This window comes from Suricata suricatta, chromosome 14 (assembly GCF_006229205.1).
Source record: "Suricata suricatta isolate VVHF042 chromosome 14, meerkat_22Aug2017_6uvM2_HiC, whole genome shotgun sequence".
NCBI classification, from domain to species: domain Eukaryota; kingdom Metazoa; phylum Chordata; class Mammalia; order Carnivora; family Herpestidae; genus Suricata; species Suricata suricatta.
In genome coordinates this window covers 40336954-40361795 of record NC_043713.1, presented here as the reverse complement: position 1 = coordinate 40361795, position 24842 = coordinate 40336954, and the positions used below count along the sequence as shown (strand labels likewise).

At 36.1% G+C, this 24842-nt stretch overlaps 1 pseudogene; it reads left to right on the top strand.

Moving 5' to 3' along the window:
- The first annotated feature begins 505 nt into the window (after positions 1-505).
- On the top strand, positions 506-6142 carry LOC115277413 (annotated as a pseudogene).
- Positions 6143-24842: the final 18700 nt, after the last annotated feature.

Here is a 24842-nt window from a genome sequence, read left to right as displayed (position 1 = left end):
ATGTGTAATTTAACCATTTTCCCAAATACCCTAGCTGTCAGTCTGAACAACTTTCTGGAATGTGTAGAAATGGCAGTAAGAGGTTTCAAGATAAAACATACAGGTTCCATTAAGACAGAGTTCACTATTTTCCAAAGATAAAATAATATTGATCTCTACAGCTCTATTAAAATGTTCTTTGTCTCTTTCCATATCTCCAAATAAAGGCAAGGAAGTTTTTTTTTTAAGTTGGGAACATAACAAAAGTTAATTTTCACTTATTACTCCATTACTAAGATGTTCTACCTATGTCGAAATGACACCCTACCACCGTATCCAAAATCTGTAGAACAAGTTAGGAGCTCAATAAACATGTAAAATGAATACTTGATGAATAAATTAGTAAAAGTTACCTGTATCTTCTTTTCCATTAAAAATCCAAAAAGGATACTGTTTGAAAAGCATTTTTGCATGCATGTAAATATATGCTATAAGGCTTTGCCTCTAAATTTTTAGGCAATGACCAATGGACAAGTAAGAAGCCATGTCACATAGGTTTATGGAATTGCTACCATATCCTAAAAGAAAGAGTTACATACACACAAGTTATAATTTGTATCTTTTTCTGTGGGTATTTGCATTTTCAAAATTATATATACATATATATATATAGTTATTCTGTTCTATTTGATTTATAGACTATTTCAGTGATAATTATGCTAAAAGTCATGTCTAAATCACCACTCCTGTATAAAGTTGCTTTGAATTTAATACTATCCTCAATAGCTGTTCCTATGTTTTCTGGCAACATTTCAATGATTTAAAAAGAGAATATTTTTAAAAGTTGTAGATATTCTATTTAGGATGAACATACTAATCAATTACTGCTTCCAAGACACTTAAGTATACTTCAAATAAAATTCCTTGACTTTTTCATTGTAGGTGTGGGTAACATTAGTAGCTTTGAAATAACAAATTGCAGTGAGCTGATTACTCCACCACCATTACACTACCATAAACTACAGGAAGAAGGAACCCAAGGCTTAACCTCCTGTGTGTTTCTCCTATAATGAGATTCTTACTGATTATCCAAGACTTTAAAGGAAGCGCTGATATAAAATATTTAGTATAAGCTCTGTAGGATACTAGAGTAAATGGAGAATTTAGGGCTGGAGCAACTCAACTGGATTTGGCATAATCCAGGAGATGGTGGACTCAAATCTAATTCTAACATTTAAACTCAAATGTGATCAGAGCCTAAGCAAAGATAGAAAAAACATGTTTGTTTTATGTATATATATGTGTGTGTACAATTGTATATACTATGTATGTAATTCCATATGCTGTATATATAACTGCAAATATGTATTGAATATTCATATTAAATGTCAACCTTCTGTCCACTTCTGAACTTCTGTCCCCCTTTACCCTGCTCTGCTCTTTTGATAGGATCTATCGCTTTCTCCAATTGCATAGAGTTGATTGGTTGTTGATACTGATCCTCTGTCTCCCTTAGAATGTAAGCTTAAGGAAGCCCAGGATTTGCAGGAATCTTTGTGTCTTTTGTTCATTGAAGTATCCCGAGCACTTACAGCTGTACCTGGCACATAGTGGGTGCTCTATAAATATTTTCTGAGTAAATATCAAAAATATAAACTCAAATGTGATCCTATACTAATCTCTCAGGCATTTTATCACCTACAGTTAAATTAACCTAGAAAATCAATCATTAAACACAACCTAGAAAGGTACATTTCTATATAAACTGGACAAGTCGACAACTATTCATTATACACTTTTGTACATATTCTGCGTTTATTATTTTTAGTACATTTGTGTACACAGAAAAGAGAAGTATTACTAAGAGCATCTTCAGAGAGCAGGCTTGAAAACTGAGTGAGCATATTTATTGTGCTGATGCTTAATTGCAGGAAATGTAAAAGCAGGATGATGAAGGGAATAGGGAGAATATAAGGAGATAAAGAAAACATTCTTCCTAAAAAGATTTTGGTCCTTCCTTCCCATTTTTTTCATGTCTAGAGGCTAGAACACTGTGTCTCATTCTTTGGTTGACCTTTCTTTCACACTCAGTGACCAATGAAGCAAAATGTGCAAGGCATGTTTTACAGAATTAAAATTTTTAAATATTGAGTATAAACAACAAGCAAAACATATAAGGAATTCACTGTAAATATCTCTCCAAGATTTTTTAATCCTGAAAATGAGAACAAAGCCCATTAAATTTTATAAATTCTTTACTCCTGGTACCTCTTTATAGTGAAAGACCTTACATGACACTTAAGTGTTACCTAAGCTCTTCCTGTTATCAAGTCTAAGATCTTTGAGTTAGGATACTGTATATGATTGAGTTTATCCACTTAGAATATATAGGTGTGTGTGCGTGTGTGTGTGTGTGTGTGTGTGTGCGAGCGCGCGAGAAGTCAAAAAAAGAGTACACAGAGAAAAAGAGGGAAACAGAATAAAAAGAAAAAAAGATCAGGTGTGGCCATTCTGGTCTCTCTTAGGTAACCATCATAACTGCAGAAATGAAGACAGAAAGAATGAATGTTTAGCTTTTGTATAAAAAATTCAAAAGTCAAACTTTTGGCAGATTCTTTAGCTTTTTAAGTCTCAAGAAGTTAGATCTTCACAGCATCAAGAGCCAAGTTCTTGGTATCAATATAGGCACAGAGTGAATAAATAATTGATCAGTAAGTGATATCTCCAGGCACTTGAAACTGATAAAAAATTTTTGCAAGTTGGGAAGAAGTGAGAAGGGTCAGAGAGTGAGATCCATTGAAGGAGGATTGAATCTTGCCTGACCTAATGTTAGCTTCAAGGTGTATCCACACATGAGGGGTAGATTGATCTCATGGATGCTTCAGGAGGAGACAGGTTTCTTGCATGCCAAAAAGCAACCTGAGGCAGCGTCAGGAGACCCCTCACATGCTCTGATAGGACACAGGAGCACGTAGTCCCCCAGCCCCTTCTATGCTCCTTGGCTGGGGGTGTCCAGGATGTGGCACCTGGACCTGGTGGGCTGAAAAAGATTTGCAGTGGTTACAAAGACATGCCTTCATGGCCACGGAGGATGAATCAGATGAGAGTCCTCTCAGCACAAGCCAATGGGAAAGATGTCAATAGCAGGGATTGGGTGCCTCCCACTCCTTCAGATATGATGATATCTTTGGTACATCCAGGAAAAATGTCCCTCGAAAAATGCAAACTAGAGGAAGAACCTAAATTCATTTTTTTAAGTCTCAAATTGACTAAGTTTATATGGATTGACTAAGAAAGATTATGTTTTCTCCCATAAAATTGAATGGGAACATTTCTATTGAAAAAAAAAGACAGTTGCCATTTAGCACATCTGACTCATAGACTGGAACTGTATTCATACTACGTATGTCTTTTTGTGAGCTTTCCATGATTCCCTTAGATGGTCTTTGCGAAATTCTAGTCGTCTCTTATTCAATTTACCTGTCCTTATTAAGAGTCTGAAACCTTGAATTGTGCCTATGGCATTATGTTGGCACTCAATCAACATATATGAAGGAAGGAAGGAAGGAAGGAAGGAAGGAAGGAAGGAAAGAAGGAAGGAAGGAAAGAAGGAAGGAAGTAGGGAGGGAAGGGAGGGGGGGAGGGAAGGGAGGGGGGAAGAAAAGGAGAAAGGAGGACAAGGAAGACAAAAGTTATAGAATTAATGCCTCCCTATATCTTACTCAATATTTTCAAACGCATTGGAGATTCCCTACTTATTTTGCCATCACATTTGTTATATGATCTACTTCTTCCATTTAAAGAAGAAAGGGTAAATTACATTTGGAAAGGAAAAAGATACTAGTAAGGACAAGTACTCCCATGGGAGAGAATTCTGTTCAGGAATCTGATGTACACTGCATGTATTATGGTTTCTCAGGGCTCTAAAAGAATGTTTAGGTTACTATCTTTTAAATCATGGTGAAGGGTGAATTTTCTAAAATATGAAACCAATACAGATATTATTAAGGAAAATATTTTAGCTTACGTAATACCACAAATAAGCAATTGAAAGGTATACTCCAAATAGAGAAAATTATTCTGTACAAAGGACAAAACATTATTGCAATAAACCTTTTAAGTCAAATAGGAAAAGATAAAATTAAAAAGAGAGAGAGAGAAAGAGTGGAGAGAATAGACAATGAGAATATGTAGGACATAATTATGAGATCATTTAAAAAATATCATTAAAATATGAGTAATATGCAACCTCACTAGTGATCCAATAAGTGCAAATTAAATGAGTTTTTTCCAAAAATAAGATTGGCAAATAAAAATTGATAATAAAAAATAAAAAGACATAATAAAAATGATAGTAAAAATGATAGCACCCCAGTGCCACGTACATTTTGGAGGGCAGTTTGACAACAGGCATCATGATATTTAATGTGTGAATACTTTGACTTACAAATGTCATTTCTGAAAATTTAACCTAAGCAATCAAACATATTATAAGGAAAGTGTGCAAGGATTTATACAACTGAGCTGTTTAGAGTAGTGCAAAATAACATTATATTGGTGGTCATCAGTAGTATTTAGATACATATTCTAGTTCCATATAATAAAGAGAATATTCTGTGGAAATTAAAAATGTTTATGTAATTGGCTTTTGGAACCAATATAGTAATATGTCCAAACTATAGTAAGTGAAAAAGGAAAGTCCTAAAAATATGCAACCTATGAAGGTTATTTTTGTTTTAGAAGGTGAAGAGGAGAGAAAGACAAAAGGGATGGGACCTGAAAAGAAGGGGAGAAAGAGAAAAGCAACAGAAACTAGAAAGACATTCAGCAAATATATTGAAAGTGACTTTTCTTGTATCATGGATAATTATAATCTTCTTCATTAAAATTTTTATTTAAAATTATATTTAATAGCTTACAGTGAAAGTGCATTAGGTTCAATGACAGAAAAACAAACCAATAAAGACATTTCTTTTTGGAAAAATAGAATTAATTAAAAGGTTAATTATATATGAAAAAATAAGGTCCTTGACATCAAAATGAATGCATCAGAGAAAAGGGTGGCAATTGGAAGTCTTTGGGTACAAGCTGAAAGCAGCCTGATCCTGGCCAGAGGAACCCCACCCTCACCCCTTGGGAAGCTGAGAACTGAGGGGGCATTGTTTGAAGGGCCAGTAAATGCACAGTGATAGGAGGCTCTAGATTCCTCTGGAAGCACAAGGTGGAGTGGTTTCTAGCCAAGAGGCTACTCTATCAATGTATTTGATAAGAGACAAGGGTGTGACAATCCCTGGATGCAGTTCTATCTGAGGGACCCCTGCAGCTAACAGGAAGTGTATCCAACTCTTAAAGGTATAAGGACAGTTGTCCACTGTGTGTCACCCCCACCAACCAGTAATAACAAGACACTCTTTTACAGAGTGAATTACATTGGCACTAAGGATGCCACTGAAACTTCCACAGAGGCTGGGGTTCAGAAACTCAGCAGGGCCAGTGTCACTGGGGGCATCAACATCAAGAATGGAACTGAAGGTCTCCCTGTTGCCATGAAACCCACAGACCACTCTACGAGACAAAAATCTTACAGGAGAGTCCTGGGTGCCAACAATCCTGAGAAGCATTTCATAACCAAGGCCACCTGCCCTCATGGTATTTTCAGCCCAAGAGACCCCCAATTTGTCCCCATTTTCATCAAGGCAACTGGGAAAGGCAAGGGGAAGTGTGTAATTGGAAACGGGAAGAACATGGTGGACCTCACCTTTGTGGAGAATGCGGTGCACAGACATATCTTGACTGCAGAGTACCTCTCCTGAAATGTGGCTGTGAGGGAGAAGGCACTTCACATCACCAACCATGAAGTCACCCCTTTCTGGACATTCGTGCCCCACATCCTGACAGGCCTCAACCACAAGGCCCCCAAGTATCACACCCCCTACTGGGTGGCCTGCTCGCTGCCCTCCCCGCTATCCCTCTTGGTGATGGCAATCGGTCATCCAGCTCCAGCCCACCCATACCAATGCCAGTTGCACTGGCCAGCACATTCCACTAATACAGCTGGAAGAGCCAGAAAGGTCATGGGCCACCGGCCACTGGTCACCATGGGTGAAGCCACAGAAAGCACCAGACCATGCAGAGCTTTCACAATCTGCAGAAGGTCGAGTGAGGCACCCCAGAGACTGGACCCTCTCAGTGCACTTTCTGGCTGCTAACTCTCCCCTGTGGACCAACAAACTAACCCTCTCCAAGTGAATTTCTTCTGAGCTAAGTTCTCCTCCTGCCAGTTAGAGGAGAGCACACTCACCTCTAACATGACCACAAAGTGGGAGAAAACATCAGGCATTTCTCCTATTGCAGGATTGGATTTTAATTTCTTAAAGAAAGCAACTTCATATTCTACTGTTTTGTGTTTTTCTTCATCATCAGGGAAATACAAATCAAAGCCACACTGAAATACCACCTCACACTGATCAGAGTGGCTAAAATGAACAAATCAGGAAACTACAGATGCTGGCGAGGATGTGGAGAAGCAAGAACCCTCTTGCACTGTTGGTGGGAATGCAAACTGGTGCAGCCACTCCGGAAAACAGTGTGGAAGTTCTTCAAAAAATTAACAATAGAACTCCCCTATGACCCAGCACTAGCACTGCTAGCGATTTACCCAAGGGACACAGGAGTGTGATTCGTAGGGGCACATGTTCCCCAGTGTTCATAGCAGAGCTTTTAACACAGCCAAAGTATGGAAAGAGCCTAAATGTCCATCAACTGATGAATGGATCAAGAAGATGCGGTTTATACAATGGAATACTACTTGGCAATGAGAAAGCATGAAATGATGCCATTTGCAGCAATGTAGATAGAACTGGAAGGTATTATGCTGAGTGAAATAAGTCACTCAGAAAAAGACATATCATATGTTTTCACTCATATGTGGATCTTGAAAAACTTAACAGAAGACCATGGGGAAGGGAAGGGGAAAAAATAGTTCCAAACAGAGAGGGAGGGAGGCAAACCAGAAGAGACTCTCAAATATAGAGAACAAACTGAGAGGGGAGGGAAAGAGAGAGGGGAGAAGGGGAAATGGGTGATGGGCATGGAGGAGGGCACTTGTTGGGATGAGCACTGGGTGTTGTATGTAAGCCAATTTGATAATAAATTATATTCATAAATATATATCTAAAATAAAATAAAGTAAAATAAAATATATTAAAATAAAATAACAAAATAATATAAAATAAATATTGTCCATAATATCTCTATTGACTTCAAATGACACATTTATCTGAAATTATGATAAGAATAGTTTACTCCTGGGCTTTGTATTCTAATCTCTTGACCTGCCATTTTATTTGTTTACATTTCTTTTAATGTTCATTTTATTTTTGAGAGAGAGGGAAAGAGAGACAGCATGAGTGGGGAAGGGGCAGAGAAAGAGAGGGAGACACAGAATTTGAAGCACGCTCCATCCAGGCTTGAGCTGTCAGCCCAATGAGGGCTTTGAACCCAAGAACCACAAGATCACAACCTGAGCCAACACATGGGTGTCCTTCTGTCATTTTATTTTTTAGCATTCTGTTTTAATTACCTAGTACCATTTTCTCTATTCTCCTGAACTCACATGCTTATTTCATATTTTTTATAATCATTTCCTGTCAGGAGATATTTTGAATATGAACATTTTTCAGTAAAAGTTACTCTAATATAGAAATTATGTGTAGTTTTACACTGTTAACAACTCTTGCCTATAAAAAGAAGAACTAGAGTCATAGGACTAATCTAACATTAAACTACTCGCACTCATTTATAGAAAAATCTTGTTTAAAGAAAAAGCAAATTATATGAATAATGATTTCACAAAAAAATGAAAACAAGATAGAAATAAATTCAAAAATGTTCAGATCATTAACAAATATATATATATAATAAAACAGCAACAATGCCCCATATCCAAACTGCCAGAATGATACCAGACAAAATATTTTATGAGATCTTATGTTAGTGAAGCTATGACAGAATAGGTATTGTCATTTTTGTAGATGGAAATGTCTATTTTTGGAAAGCAATTTGGAAGTATAGATACAAAAATTCATATTGCAAGTCAATACATCTACAAGCCCACTATTAGAAAATATCCAACAGCTTTCTCCAAGATAAAAATATCTGAAAATTCAATTGACAATGTTAATATCAAGAAGTAGGAGACAGATCTAACAAATTACTATAAAGTTGTATAATTGAGCATTATGCAGGGATTAAGAAAAATGTGGTAAATTGACATGAAACGACATAAAAAACTGATTGTAATAAATGGCCAGTAAACATAAATGAAGGGCCAACCACAGAATGGTGAGTTAAGAAAGATTCTTTTGTATAAATTATTTATAAGTCCATGTTCTATCATACAAAACTGGCTAATTGTGAGAAATGAAGAGATAATCATGAAGAATGACTTTTTTTGAATCATTATTCATATAATATACCTTCTGTATCTTTCTATATGTGCCATTATTTTGTCATATACTGAAACATGTATTACCACTTTTTCAACAGACTATTTTAAACTGAAATATTTAAGTAAAAGATGCCAAGCAATGTGGTAAAAATATCGACCCTTTGAGTTACAGTTAGATTTCAATTTCTATACTTACTCAAATATAAAAGCCATTTGGTAATGGCTTTTAAAATTCAAAACAGAAATAATACAGTATAATAAATTGATGCTTTTATAACTTTATATCTTAATATTCTTAATGCTAAAAAACACTAAAATTAAAAATAAAAATTTTTTTTCATAAATATAAAGCAATTGTTAGTACTAATGTCATAATAGTATTTATAATATCTAACATATTTTAAGTTGTCAAGGGCTGTACTGTGCATTATTATTTTATTTGAGCTTCATAACAGCCCTATAAATTATAGATGAATATATTAGATTTTAATGGAAATTACCCCCAAATCTCCTATATTCCACAAATATAAACATCTAAGGGATGAAATGTTGCATTTCAAAATGCATTGCAAATATAAACTGAAATACAGAATTTAAAAATGTACCAATCTTACAATTTACCTCACTAAAGCTTTGGGAGAATATAAGGACCACATTAGCATATCCTATGTATAACAGTAAAACTGTTTATCAGCATTTAAAACCAATGCTTGGTGAAAAAATAAATAAATAAATCCAACGCTTGGAAGTATTTTCACAACCACTAGTTTGCTCCGCATGCAGGGAATTGTGTAAACCGGGGTGCAATCAAAACTCCCTTCCTCCTCACCGCGGCCATGTCGAAGGCTGCTGCCGGCCATAGGTGCCACCTGGAACGCCACACAAGTCAAACTCACAGATACAATAATGACTTTATTTTTCTTGTGCTGTTCCTCCACACCCTTCTGGTGAAGTTTAATTTTTTCCTTTTCTGGATGAATCCTCAAGCAGAGCCCATAACTTTTCCAGTCATTGTCTGCTTTATAACAGCCTCTTGTCACATTAACAGCTCCAATGGTTGTAAATGATCCATTCGAGTAACTGTTGTGTGCAGGCAGAGTAATAATCAAAACTCCAAATTCCACTAAAATTCATAGTTACTCCCTCCCTTTCCTTGAGCCTGCTGAAGACAGAAAGAGGCGGGCTGCCTGTTGGATCTCATTTTTCTTCTCCTTCTCCCTCTTGCTCCTCCAAGCTAAGAAGAAGCAAGGGGTCAGGAGAGTCTTAACTTCTGTCTACTGTGAGAATATGGTAAGCTGCCCACCGATTCCCTCCCGCTTCCTTGAAATACCTCTCTTTCCCAGGCGTTCTTGCCTCTCCAACATACTTCACGTCACTCCAAGGACTATTGGATGAAAAATACAGTATATGCTTCCTTCTAACTGTCAACTGGAAACACTGGGAAGCATAAGAGTGAACATGGCTGAAGACGTCAGTGCCTAGACAAGGAAGAGGGATCGGGAAACACATGAACTAAAGTAACTGGTTTTGGAGAATCATTTTCACATGTGACTACACCTAAGCCAACATTTGTGCTTGAACTCAGCAAGTTTTTGTATAAATTTAGTATCCAATTTAATCTTATTCATACTGTTTGGGAATCTGGTCTGGATCCCCTGGCGGAAGAACCAAGTGGCACTCGGAGATCTTGGAAGGCAGGAGGTTTATTTTACACTGGTGGGCTCAGAGCAGATCTTTCTTTAGAGGTCTGAGATCACTAGCAGAGGGAACAAGTTATAGCCTGTTATTTCCGCATTCCTCATTAATCAGGGACAGATGTTTTCTTTTTAGTCCTGTCGGCCATCTTACAACAGATTTTCCCTATCAATACTACTTCTCAAGTACCCATCCTCTTATTTTAATCTTGACTGTAATTGCATTTATTTTTATATACTTAAAGGTAAGATTTATGTACATGTGTATGTTAAAGATATGTGATGTCTTTAGGCTTTTGAAAACTAACTTAACTTTGTTTTTTGCATTGGGTAATACATAAGAAAATTTTCAAAATATTCTCCGGATCAGGAAAAACCCAAGACTAAATTATTTTAATGATATTTCTCCTATATATGCATAGATTTAGTCTATCAGGAGGACGACTTTGAACATAACAGCAAAAAAAGCAATTTGTCAAGTGAGGAGTTTTCAAGTCAAAGTTAGTTAATACTGTCACTTTGTATTAAAATGTTGGCAAAATTTGCCATTTCAAGTAAAAGAAATGCAAGTCTCATATTTATTGACAAAACTAATATAAGGATGCATAAAGTGATGCTCACTTTTACATCCCTATCAACCACTTAACTCTACATTATCTCATCAGTAAATTCACTACCACCTGCTATAATCAAAGTCTATGTTTTTGAAATTGATATGTATCTTGTCCTATTTCCTGCAGAGGAAAAAAGAGATGAATATCTTATCATTCATTTAATGCCTTAGGGAGGTAAAATGTACATTTTGACAACTTGGGTATTACAGAACAAGTATAAATATTTTAATTTAGGATTTCTACATTTTACTAGATAAAGACTTTCCCCCTAATGGTCTCACAAGAAGTGGGGACCGATTCTCTAATTACTGTTTATCACCATTGGCAAAAACTGTGGCAATCTCAGCATTCTGTTGTAGTTTGTCTCTTACAAAAACCAAATCATTTTAAGAGCTAGGGATCATAATGTGGTTATGAATGAAGAACTATTTAATATTAATCACAATTTGGAAAGCCGATAATGTCTTTTTCTATTCTTGCAGACACACAAGAGATTGTTTGGCAAATTTGTTTATTTGTACCATACAAGTTTGTTTTATTTGTACAAATTTGTACTTTGTCTACTCCATTCAAGCTTTACATTAGGTACTCAGGACATAAATATGGGAGGCAGGATTGGCCTCTACCTTCTACACTTTATAGAATGGAGATAGAATGGATAGGCACACTGACCAAAAATTATTATGCAGTGTATCCTCGCTATATTAAAGTTATATGCCAGATGCAGGGAGAACTTAAGGCAGATTTCTGATCAGTATCTGAGAGAATCTAAGATGTATTTATGGAGCAGAGAAGCCTTGAGCTAAGACTGATAGGAAGAAAAGGCACTTGGGTGACAATCAGCAGCAGACATGACAGATGAAAGGAATATCAGGTATGAAAGCATGAGTCTGACAAGGTCTGGGAGCACTAAGTAATTCAGAAGGGGAAACTGGAATGTTGAATCAGTTGAGATAAAACCTTTAAGGAAGGTTCACACTAAGAAAAATTTGATATATTTTGTAGAACATTAGATTATTCTCTATTTAAGTTTTTCAAATTTATATTTCCATTTTTAGTAGACCAGTCAGATATCTGTGTTGGAAAGATCATCCTGGAGATGATACTGAGGATGGATAAGCATAGAGAAAGATAAGCATAGAGAAAAAAAAGATAATTTATTTTTTTAATTTTTTTAAATTTATTTTTTAGAAAGAGAAAGCATGAGCAGGGCAGAGAAAAAGGGAGGCACAGAATCTGAAGCAGCGTCCAGGCTCTGAGCAGTCAGCACAAAGCCCGACAAAGGGCTTGACCCATGAACCACGAGATCATAAACTGAGCCAAAATTGGATGTTTAACCAGCTGAGCCACCCAGGCTCCCTGAGGAAAAATAAATAATTAAAGAAAATAATCCAATTATCCAACTGAGAAGAATAAAGAAAGAGAATTAGGGTAGAGACAGTGAGAAGGAAAAGGAGGGAGCCAAAAAGAGAGGTTTTTAAGACTGAGAAAGTGCCAAGTTACTGACTCTGGAAGGTAACGAAGAGGAAAAATCTAGCATCAAGTTCTTCTGTTTCTGGATTAGGCTAATGAAACGACAATGTTAACAAGATTAGTAATATAAAATGGATATACGTTTGGTTTGTTTTGGTTTTAGTAAGAGTTTGAAGTAAAGAAAGTTACACTAAATTGGAAGTTCCTATGAAAATCCTTATGGATTTTCCCATTGTGGAATAAAAAATACTTTTAAATCTATTTTTCTTTCTGTTTTACATTATTGGAGATTTTCATGAAATCATTACAGATGACTAAATAAAGTTGACATCAAATGTTAATATTGAAATCACTGGTATTAAGGTAATTGAACCAGAAGCTCTATTATAACTACATGGTTCAAAGAAAATATAAAGTAATAGTCCCCTATCTATACCTTGAAAAAAAAGATTTATTTATGCCAAGTTAACCTTTGTAGTGTCATTCTCTAAGGCTTTGCTTTTCAAATATTTTTTAAAATGGCTCCCCTTATGTACCTCTTCACACTTTCCACTGGACTCAAGCTGAGGTAAAAGTGAGGAAATTCAGTGATAATAAGAGTGTCACCCCATCCACCAAATTATACCAAGGACAGAAGGAAATGGGCACAGACCCTGGAGTGTAGTTGGACAGATGACAGAGTGCTTACCAAAACTCGTCTTGAGCAGAATATGGGGTGTAGTTGAAAGGAAGATATTGATAAATCATGTAGGGTCAGAATGGAGATTAATGAGAATCCCATGGACCATTCTTGAACAATAACAGATGGTCACTAAATGGTCTTTTGAGAAACGTGAGTCCCATTATGTTCAAGTTCATTCTGGGAAAAAAAGCATGCAATTTCTCAGACAAAACTAATTTCTTAGTTATAATACAGGAAACCACTGACTCTTGTCTCCAGGGGTCCTGCCATTCTGCTTTAGCCTCAGCCTCTCAGACAAAAACTGTGTAACTTGTGTTTAGAAGGACGGCATATTACTTGGTTTGTGTGAGGCACCCAATTATGAATATTACTAAAGTGCCCATACATTTAATCCCCTTAGTCCAAAAATATTAATTTAAAATGCTCTTAGTTACTCCACCTGCAAAAAAAAACCTTTTAAAAGGCTGAGAGATTTTTGTCTTTCTGATTTTTGTTTGTATGCTTATTTTTCTTACCTCTACCGTTTACTATTATCTACAGTATGTTTGAATGTGAGAGAGACACCACTTAGGGTCAGCGTGTTTTATATTGTCATGTTTACCTCTAGTATCCAAACTTGAACAGTTTTATTATTACGGAAAAGAGGCGATAGGCCGGGGATATCAGTACATAAATCATTGTCTGGAAACCAATCCTGTGTTTCAAAGCAGCAAAAAGCTTTTAAAGTATTGATACAGGTCCCACCAGAAGGGCACGCAGAATTTTCCCTTTTCTTCTAACTTATATCTCCTAAACATGTGGCTTTTAAGTCTGGAGAAACTCAGTTGATTAAACATTCTTATAAATAGATTCATTTAATGGACTTTAATTAAAGAAAGGCTGTCAAAACTAAATTTCTTTTCTTAATATCTACCATTCTACACATCATTTTTTAAACGTTAGAGTTAGAAATGTAAATTGTTCTTTTAGAACTAAAGCATTTACCCCCCCCAAAAAAAACAACTGAAGCATTTTTTTAAAACAGCAGGAACAAAGACAATCATTCCAATCCATGTTAAGAATTTAGAAAAGGAATAAAGATTTATTGTTAAATTCTAACATGTCAATTATTGAGCAGAATATGGGATGTAGTTGAAAGGAAGACATTCAAATAGTGTGTATTTTTAAAAATGTTTAGTGTTATTTTTTTAAGAGACAGAGCATGAGAGAGAGAGGGGCAGAGAGAGAAAGACACAGAATCTGAAGCAGCCCCCAGGCTCTGAGCCATAAGCACAGAGCCCAATGCAGGGCTCAAACCCACGAACTGTGAGATCATGACCCGAGCCAAAGTCGAACACTTAAACGACTGAGCCACCCAGGCACCCCAAATAGAGTGTATTTTTAAAGCATCATTCAGAAAGTCTCCATTAGGGTGTTTACACTTAGCTTATAATTTCACCCTTGACATTATGAAAAAAGTTTGCTAGGTGATGTAATAAAAATAATCTAAATGATGATGTTAAATAGAACTTTTAGGTCTCAATTTTTATTCAATTATTCTGAAAATAATTTCACATTTTCTCCCTATGTAGGACAAGCTCAGAATAGGAAATTATTTTTAAATGTCTAATTAAATTAAATTTTTTTAAATCATTGAAATTGGAATCAAAAGTATTGAGACCTGGCTCTGTTATGGGTTATTTGCATCATGACTTCAAACAAGTTTTAAATCTTTGGATCTCAGCCTTTCCCAAATAGAAATGAGTGGGGGAAAGTAAAACTATTTGTACACACTCACTCTTTTCCGCTGTTCTATGGTTCTATGATAAAATAAGTTCAAACAACAAATTATCACACTATTTAATTCCCAATTTTATATACGTCTACAACATTATCGGACAATTCTTTTTTCTTTAAGGTAACAACACTATCCTATATTTACCTTCACCTAAATAGACAGCATGGTTATTTCTATAGAAAGCTAGTATACAAAAGAAACCCACATCAAAGAGAGCATTGGAAGAAGCGGAAAGAAACAAATTATGAATTTTACATGCCCAGATGTAAAACACGGTACCACAACATGGTTAGCAGATGCTGAAAATAGACCTGAGTTTGGATTATGATACTGTAGCTTCCTAACTGTCTGACCTCAGTCAGATAAATTACCCCTCCCTTTAAACCTCAGTTTTCTAATCAATGCAATGGGGTTAAAAATAGAAAGCAACTCTTGAAGTTGTTTTGAGGGTTAGATTAAATACTATGTTAACGTTGCTCAGCACAGTGCTCAGCAGTTCAACAGCTGGAAGGGGTCTCAAGCATACTGTGTTATTGGCTGGAGATCTTCAAGTAATGACCCAGTTGAATGATGTTACCTTTAAGTAGCTACCCGCAAGCTGTGAGAACTACTTAGCCTTTTGTTTTATGTTTGGTGGTGTTTGCTTCTAATAAAAATGTTGCCTGTTCTTGCAGTCAAATATTGTCTTTTGTATCAAATTCAAATACCCTTAAGTGGGATTATTACTGTCACTAAATTAGAACAAAAAGAACAATATCCAAGAAAAATTTTAGTTAAAGTGAAATTCGTAACATTAACTCTAATTTTGAGGGAATGACACTTTTCAGTGAATTTTGTGTTGTTATATTCAGCTTTTCTTAGTCTTGGCAAAGTGAATTAGAACAACAGGCAACTGTCCAAACTTCTAAATGTAACATTCTTGGAAACAAGCCTTCTGTTTTGCTTGGTTTGTTATGGTCCATTCATGCTGTGACTATAGTAAATACGTTATATGTGTTTTGTTGAACGAGTCTTGACCAAATCCATACCAAAACCATATAAATCATGGAGAGGAAGGTAAATTTATTTATATTGCACTGTCTGAAATGATTTTTACACTAATCTAATTAAAGAGATAATTGAGTTTCTTTTTTCTTTTCATTCTGTCTAGCAGCTTATTTTCACCCTCTCCTTCCTGGTTGTTATGGGATTTTTTTGAGGAGTGAAGTATGGAGGGGATTTATATTACAAATTGAAATTTCTTAGACCATTGCATAAGTAGTAAATATGAGTAGTAGAAAGCTAATAAAATCATCATATATTCAGTGACAATCAGCTTTGAATAACAACACCAGTCACCAAAAAAAAAAAAAGAAATGTATGATATATATGTAGGAGTGCTTGGATGCTGCCATCTAGAAAAGCATTTGAATTATTGCACAAATTTAAACAATGGACAACCTGATCCAACCAGGTTTGTTCTTATCTTTTGGAAATTTCAATAAATGAAACAAATACATGCTATTGTAGTCTTTAACCTATTGAAATGGAAGAGTTTGGGAAAACATAAAGTTAACATTTTGTAATTTTAGGGAGTCTACAGTAATCATTCACACTGTGATCAATTTGTGAATTCATGGCAACAGTTCCAGGTTGTTGCACACAGAGATGAAACGATGCTCCCACTCTTTGTCAGTCATTTCTATACATGTCTTTGTGAATTTGTAATGCAGGATTCCCCCTGCCATGAATGTTGGAGAACAGAAATAAAGGGAGAAAATCTTGTAAATTGATCACTAAGGACCAGAAAAATTAAGTGGAATAAGAGATCTTAGAAAGAATACTTCAGCCTTAGTAAGAGCAGTAGTTGTCTGCCAGCTTTGGTCTACCTTGAAGCCTACTGAGTAGCAGGCTTTGAAATAAGAAGAAATAAAAAAGCTGACTCTGGTCATTGAAAGAGGCTCCTTCCTCTAAGAAAGATCAGGATGGTTTACAAGTAACAGTGTTGCTCATCATCAGTTTCATTCCCACAGCCAGATGCTAGAGTAGAAGAAATTGCTAACTTTTGTGACCAGTCTCAGTGATCAAAGTTAAAAGGACAGCATGAAGAAAAGGCTACAAAAAATTAGACTTACATAAATATCCAATGGGCATGGGAAGAAGGATGAAGAGTAAGTCCAGTATAGTTTTAGGCCACTAGCAAGTCAAGCAATACATTTTTAGGATATGGGGAAAATCTTCGTCTACAGAGCTGGGTATAAGGGCACGACTTATAACAGTGTAGCATAGTCCAATGACAGAGGAGTCTACTAGATCTTCAACCATACTAATGTCAGGAGGCAGTCTCAGATCCTTCAGCAGTAATTGACAAAATATCCATTGACTGCTCAGACCAAAAATCAAACCACAACATGAATGAACTGTGAAAACGTTATGCTGAGTGAAGGAAGCCAGTCACAAAAGGCCACATATTATATTTTTTCATTTATATGAATGATCAAAAACAGTCAAATCTAGAAATTTCCTAGGTCTGTGAGGGACTGGGATTATAAGAAGATCAGGAATGACCACTAATGGGTTTCTCTGGAGGTGATGAAATAGTCCCGTGAAATTAGGTAGTGATGATGGTTCCATAATTTCTTAAACACATTAAAAAAACATTGAATTGTACATTCTAAATGGGTAAATTATATGATAGGTGAATTACATTTCAATAAAGCTGTTGTAAATAATGAAAATGAAGAAAAGCCTTCCCACAATCCTGGAAGAGATCTGAGAGGTAATTGGAGTGCTCCCTGCTAAAATAATTCCTGTGGCCAGGAAAATGACAGCATGGGCTGGCAAAGCATACGTATTGCAAATCTATGCATAAAATCAGGGGTACAATCAGTTACTAAAGAACCACATGGATCTCCAAGTGCAATTCAGGAGTTTTTGAAGAAAGAGAGTGGGGGTAAAGAATGCTATATATAGAGACATATGCAAGTATTATCAAATATAGTAGTCATTTTTTATTAACCTTTTCTTTTTTATTTAAATTCAAGTTAGTTAAGATATCATGTAGCATTGGTTTCAGGTATAGAATTTAGTGATTCATCACTTACATATAACACCAGAGCTCATTCCAACGAGTGCCGTTCTTAATGCCCATAACTCCTTTACCCCATCCTCTCACTCAGCAGCCCCCTCCAGCAACCCTCAGTTCATTCTCTGTATTTAAAAGTCTCTTATGTTTGGAGTGTCATTGTAACTACTGTATTGTAAATGATGGAAAATAATTGCATATGTTAAAAAAATAATTAAATAAACTTAAAAAAAAAGAAACTAAAAAAACTAAAAATAAAAGTCTCTTATGGTTTACCTCCCTCTCTGTTTTTACCTTATTTTCATTCCCTTCCCCTATGTTTATGTGTTTTGTTTCCTAAATTCCACATATGAGTGAAACCATATGTCTTTTTTCTGACTGACTTATTTCACTTAGCATAATACACTCTAGTTCCATCCTCATTGTTAATCTTTTCTTGACTGAAGTAGGGATTATTCTCCTTCTTGGTAAGGAGGGAATCCCACACATTGTTTTATCAAAGCTTCAAAAAACTTAATTATGTAAAAATTTTCTTTAATCCCCATTTTGTGGATGAGCAACTCAGAAAATAGAAAGTCTGAATGATTTTAACAATCCACACCCAGTAGAAGGAAAAGCCAAGATTGGAATGTAAACCTTTTAGCCCTGGGCCCTATGGTTTTTCCATATGTCAAGTTGCCTGACTCTCCTGATTCTGCTGACTTATCGGATTTGGAGTTCTATCTTGGTTTGAAAACCATATCCCCTGGGAAATGACTGCAGAGAGGAAACATTCCACATTGAAGTTCTTATTTAGTTGATATAGTAGAATGAACATAATTTGAAGAAGATGCTTGTAATTAAATGCATGTTGCATTCTGTGCCTATTTCCATAAAAAGTGAAAAAAATAATATTGCAAGGAGGCTTCACTTCTGCTAGGAGTAAAGTTGGTATGGTCACTTTGAAAATCTGTCAGCATTGACTTAAAGTGGACAAATGCACCCTGGGCAGCCAAGCAATTCTACTTCTAACGTGGTCGCCAAATGGCATGTCCAAGAAGATCCATAGCAACCTATTCTTAATACGCCCAAAACCTGGAAATGATCCAAATGGAATATGGAGGGTCTATTCAATTAGTGGAATACTAGAGAGCAATTCCCCCAAATCTGTAGCTATATACAACATGGGCATAGCTTGAAAAACATACCATGAGGGGGCGGGGGGGAAGGCCATCAGCAAATGAGTATACAAGGTGCAATTCTATTTACAAAAAGTTCAAAGCCAGGAAAACGAAATAATCTCTTGGAAGTGAGAATAATGGTTTTCCTTGGTTGTGGGGAGAGGTAGTAGCAGCTGGAGAGGGCGGCTTCTCAGGAGCCAGCAGTGCTCTGTTTCTAGGTGTGGGCATTGGTTCATGCAGTAGATACAATAGCAATCAACCAAGATACACACTCGTGATTTTGTATTTTTATGTGTATATAAGTATGCATATGCAAATACATATTTCGTGAGCTCCTGAAGGAGAGTTATCCTGAATTTCCATATTTTTGCCTACCCAAATATCCTATCTAAAAATATGCATGTGTTAGATTTTCTCCCTACACAGTATAGGAGGCCCCGGGAGAAATCCTCCACTATACAGGGTTATATATTCACTTGTGTGTTTCCAACCAGCCCTTATACACAATCACACAACATGGGGTTGTGCACTAATGACAGATTGTTCCAGGACATACACCTAAGGAGGACTCATGTCACCTGAGATGTGGTTTTGAAACGAAAACGATGTAGTGCAGTAAAAGCAACAAATGAATCCTCGTAAAAATACTCCAGGAAGCGTTCACGAGCAGGTGGCGTTGAGGAGGTGTCGTTTAACAAGAAAGAGCCAGCAGTGTGAAGCCGCAGGCCAGCGTTTCTCAGCAAGAAGGACCAGTAAATGCCAAGCCCCTGAGGTGAGAAACGAACATGGAATTCATGAAAAATAGAACAAGGACTGGTTGCTCGCTACAGTGGGGGTACAGAGAAGTGACAGAGATGGTCGGACAAGCAGGCTCTGGTTGGGTGACTCCGGTCAATGCAGCTAAGGAAAATGGATTTTAGTTCAACTCTGAAGCCATTGGAAGGTTAAAACAGGTCAATAACATGATCTAATTGGCATTTTTAAAAGTTCACTCTGACTGCTCTACAGAAAATGGATTGTAGGAGGGGAAGTGGAAGCAGAAAACCATTACAAGGTTACTGCTGGCGTCCCAATGAGAGCTTGAGAGGAGGCGCTGAAAGATTGCATGTAAGGGTGAAGGACATAGAAGAATCCAATGTTCAAGGGCTTGAACAAGTCAGAGGAGGGTGGTTCCATTTCCTCAGGAAACTTGGAAACTTGGAAAGGCCAAGATCAATTGAAGAAATGCATATGCAGCATTTAACATAAAGCATGGAAATGTTTAATTAATATCCAGCATTGGCTGTTTGGGTAGGTTAGAAATCTCTTAACACAAAGCACAATTTATGCACTTGACTATGGCAACCATAAGAAGCCCATTCAAGATTCCTCAACATCAGTATTTATACTTAAAAGAAAGTCTGAAAAAAGCTCCCCTTTTAACAGGTAATGAGGTTAAATATTAGCAAGCTAAATGATTTTTCTCAAGGGTGACTTTCCTCTCATAGGCACAGAGTCCTGAAATCTGCTCTTATGAACATGAAATCTCTTTAAATTGTTATATAATGGAGTGGAAATATTATTTATAACCAAAATGGCAGGGCAGTAGTACGCTAATGTGAGCTGGGAATTCATCTCTATTCTGCAAATGCCAAAACCGCTTCTATTTCTTCTGTGCTACAAAATGATGGAAGCTAAAGTAGATAAGTTATCTGTTTTTGAGCAAAGCACATTAATGATCCTTCTTTATGGAAAGGTAGAACCAGAAGGAGTAAAGAACTAAATTTCTTTGTATGTTAGAGCAAATGGAATGGAGTTTGCAAAAAACTCACTCTTCGGTAGAAAACCACACACACAAATTTTTTACATGAAAATTTTATTTATTTTTTTAATAGGCTAAGAATGGGTTGATATTCCATAGCTGGTTAGATAGAAAGCAGAGAAAATGAGGCAGCAGGTACACAGAAAATGCCTCACAGAAAATAAGACAGTGGATATTTAGAGGCTAAGTAATAAATTGTACTAATTTGAAACACACCCACATACATATACACACATAAACACACACATGTGTGCTTTTAATTAATTAAAATTCAGCAGTAACTCTAGCACTTGTTTATTACTTAGACAAAAGACATTTTCAGGAAGCAGATTATTATTATTGGCATTATTTAGAATTATTGACATAGAATTATTGACATATATTGACAAAAATATCAATTTTCAGTTGGTTTTATTATTTTTAATTATCTAAAGATAATGCCTATATCAAGGACAGACCACACCCATCTGCCTTCCCTAGGCATGCCACTGTAAGGAAAGAATATGTAGATTAAGATAGTTACTAAAATTAGCATGTATATATATTCATATACACATCATATATGTGTTACTATGCATGTATATCATGTATTCCTCATATATATATTTCTCAGGGAGCTGACATCTTTGACACAACTAGAATGTATCAAATGTGAAAGACTAGCATTTATCACAAGATCAATAATTTTAGGAGATGCAAACATATAAGCATGAAATATAAACATCTTTCTTGAAAGGGTAAATTTCACATTTATACAAAAGTTGGCTTTCAAAATGTAATCAGACTTTGTATGCAGTATTCAAATATAAAGGCTTAAATTTTAGACCTAATAATCAGACTCCATATAAAGAGAATTGTTTCCCACATTTATTTAAAATGACTGTAATAAAATTTTTAGTTATGGATATTCATATAAAAAACACAGAATATACCCTATGTACAGAAAAATGTCCAAGTCTCATAATTCTGGAAGTCTTACTTTATTTTCATTAAGAATAATCATACCTCCAGGTCAACTGCCTAAACGTCAAACTCTTCTCTTTCCCTCTTTTTTGATCACGTAAAAGACATACACACCCTTACGCCATGAGTCAAAATAAAGAACATGCTTAAAATTTAGTTAATCTATCTCTGTAAAGAGTTGCTTTAATAAACAAAACATTCAGTCAACATATCACACAACCAGGAAATCTTCTGGAAGTTTCCCTTCATGTGGACAAGTTTTCCCATGGAGGCTTCCATACTTATTCTGTGCTGTCCTTTACACTTTCATCATAATTTGGGGAATATGTAAAACAAAAGCCTAGAAATCTGGACTGCTACAATACATTTAATAAGACAACAAATGAAACTGGTCAAGATATCTTTATGCCATTGTACCAACCAGGCACACATATATTCAAAATGGTGCATCAGAAAAGCAATAAAATGTATTAAGCCTGACTTGGTTCCACTAGTTAAAAAATAAATAAAAATGAAAGCAACACCTATTATTCCATTCAAAATGCCTGGTACCTACGTGGTCTCAATCCACACTAAGTTTTGCTCTAACTGTATATAGTATTGATTTTCTTCAAACAGCTGAGAAATATTTGATGTAAATCTTATTTGGCCCAAAACAAAGAAGTGCCAGATTTGATCCAAATTGTTAACATATTGCATTAAGGACTAACTACTTTTTTAAATCCCAGTTCTGGTTAGTTTCTTTGTACTCAGCATCGACCAAAGCTATCCTGCAAAAAGCAGTTACTTTGCAGAGACACTTCTAAAGGAGAAACTTTGCCCAGGGCTAATCCTATGTGGACTGAGTCGCTATCTCAAAGAGATGTTTGGTGTTCCCTCTTGCAAAAGCTGCTGCTTTTTTGTGGACTCACCTGCTGTTTTAGACTCTGCTTGGTCCTTTGGTCACAGGTGGTTATCTGTTGCTCTGATGTAAAAGAAAGCATTTTGTTTCTGCACAATTTGGTGTAGATCCTTCAATTTTCAGACATTCTGAAACCATGGTTTCTTTGTTGGCTTTCGCTTCCTATTAGCCTGCAGAGAGTATACAAAATTTCTTCTACCACCATGTGCCTGGTATAGAAGTAGAAACCCTGCTTCCCTTCAGCTTCCCAAGACAGCCAGCTTAGTAGACCCCTCCTGTGATTGTTACATGAATCCTGATGGACTGACTGTCTTTGTTTCATGATCTTGGTAAAATCAATTTGTCACCCAATGTCAAAGTTTCTTCCAGAACTGTGTATCTTTGAGCATAACATTTCATGTCAGAGGGTCTCAAATTACTCATTGGCATAATGAAGGAAGGAAGCGGTAGACATACTCATGTGCTTTTCTAAATGTGAAGAATGAAATAAATTATTATCATCTCTGGTAGGTCGATCATTCAGGAAAAAAGAGATAAAAATATTGGTTACTTATACACTCATTTGTGTATTCATTTACCCATTAAAATACAAACTCCATGCAGACAAGATACTTGCTTTTCTAATCTGGGGATCCCGTACCAAAAACAGCACATATGCCAGAAGATGTGTTAAAAGAAATAAAGTAATGGTAACTTCTTGCCCCCAAAGATCTCATCACTTCATAGACACTTCAGCTGTGTTATAATGAAAAAAAGTTCAGTGGTTGGGACTTAGAAAAACAGAATTCTTCTTTCTACTTTGAAATCAACGTGCTCTATGATCATTGACATCATTTAACCTCTAGGTGCCTCATTTTGGGCATCTGTAAATAGAACAATACACACTGGATAAGGACAATTTACGGAGCTCACCTATATATAACAGAAAATCCAAGTCAGTAATAGAAGATTAATAAATAATATGAGCCACGTGGGTGCTCAGTCAGTTAAGCATCTGACTTCGGCTCAGGTCATGATCTCATAGTTCATGAGTTTGAGCCTGGCATTGGGTTCTGTGCTGACAGCTCAGAGCCTGGAACCTACTTCGGATTCTGTGTCTTCCTCTCTCTGCTGCTCTCCTACTTTCACTCTATCATGCTCTCTCTCTCTCAAAAATAAATAAACATTAAAAAATAATAATAAATAAGTAAATGAATAAATAAATAAGTAAACAAGACGAATGTATTTTTCTTCAAGCAATGAAAATTCCATAATGAGCAACTTCAATCAGGCTTAACATCTCCATGAAACCATCAAACACCCAGTTTCCTTTTGTCTCCCTGCTCAGCTATCTAGCATGCACATCTCATTTTATGGTGACAGGTGGCTGTTAGAATTCTAATCTCACAACCATAATCCAACCAGATTCCAGGAAGAACAAAAGGCCAAAAGGTCATTCTGGCTGAATTGGCTTCCTTTCAAGGAGTTAAGCACATGCCAGAACTGTATCATATATTTACAAGAAATGCTAGAAAATGTAGTTTTGTAACTGGTCACTTGCATAACCAACAAAATCAAAACTGTTAGTAAGGAGGTAAGGATGAATAAATATTGAGTAATAAACTGTTTTAGTTGCAAGTGAAATCTGTCTATTTATACAATAAATATTTTTTGCATACTTATTTAGGGTTAAATATTTTACAATAGTTGAAATGGAGAGAAAGGAGTGTCCATCAATGAATAAAATGCTTGCTGTAGCCTGTATGTTTGTGTCCTCCAAAAATCAGACTTAAAACTTAATCCCCAGAGTAATGGAATGAGGAGGTGGGGAGTTTTGGAGGTGATTAGGTCATGAGAGTAGAGCCCTTGTGAATAGGATTAGAGCCCATGTAAAAGAAACCCCTAGGAGTTCCCTCACTCCACCATGAGAGGACACACCATCACCAGACACTGGATCTACTGGAGTCTTGATCCTGGACTACTCAGCCTCTAGACTGTGGGAAATAAATGTCTGCTGTTTAAGCCACCCAGTTTATGGTATTGTGTTATAGAAGCCCAAGTTAAGATAGTGTTGCTCTCAATGTCTTGAAAAAGGAGATGATAAAATAATATTTATGAATCTTTCTTCCATCAGCAAGTGTATTGAAGGCTTGATGAAAACTTAGTGCAAAGTCTCAAGGTTAGCCCGAATTTAAGGGCTGGGGAAGCCAACCCTACCTCCGAGTCGGAAAAGCATGGTAGGAATTGCCACAACCATCTTTGAAAACAATTCCATTAGGTCATCAATGTTACATTAGTAGGCTGAG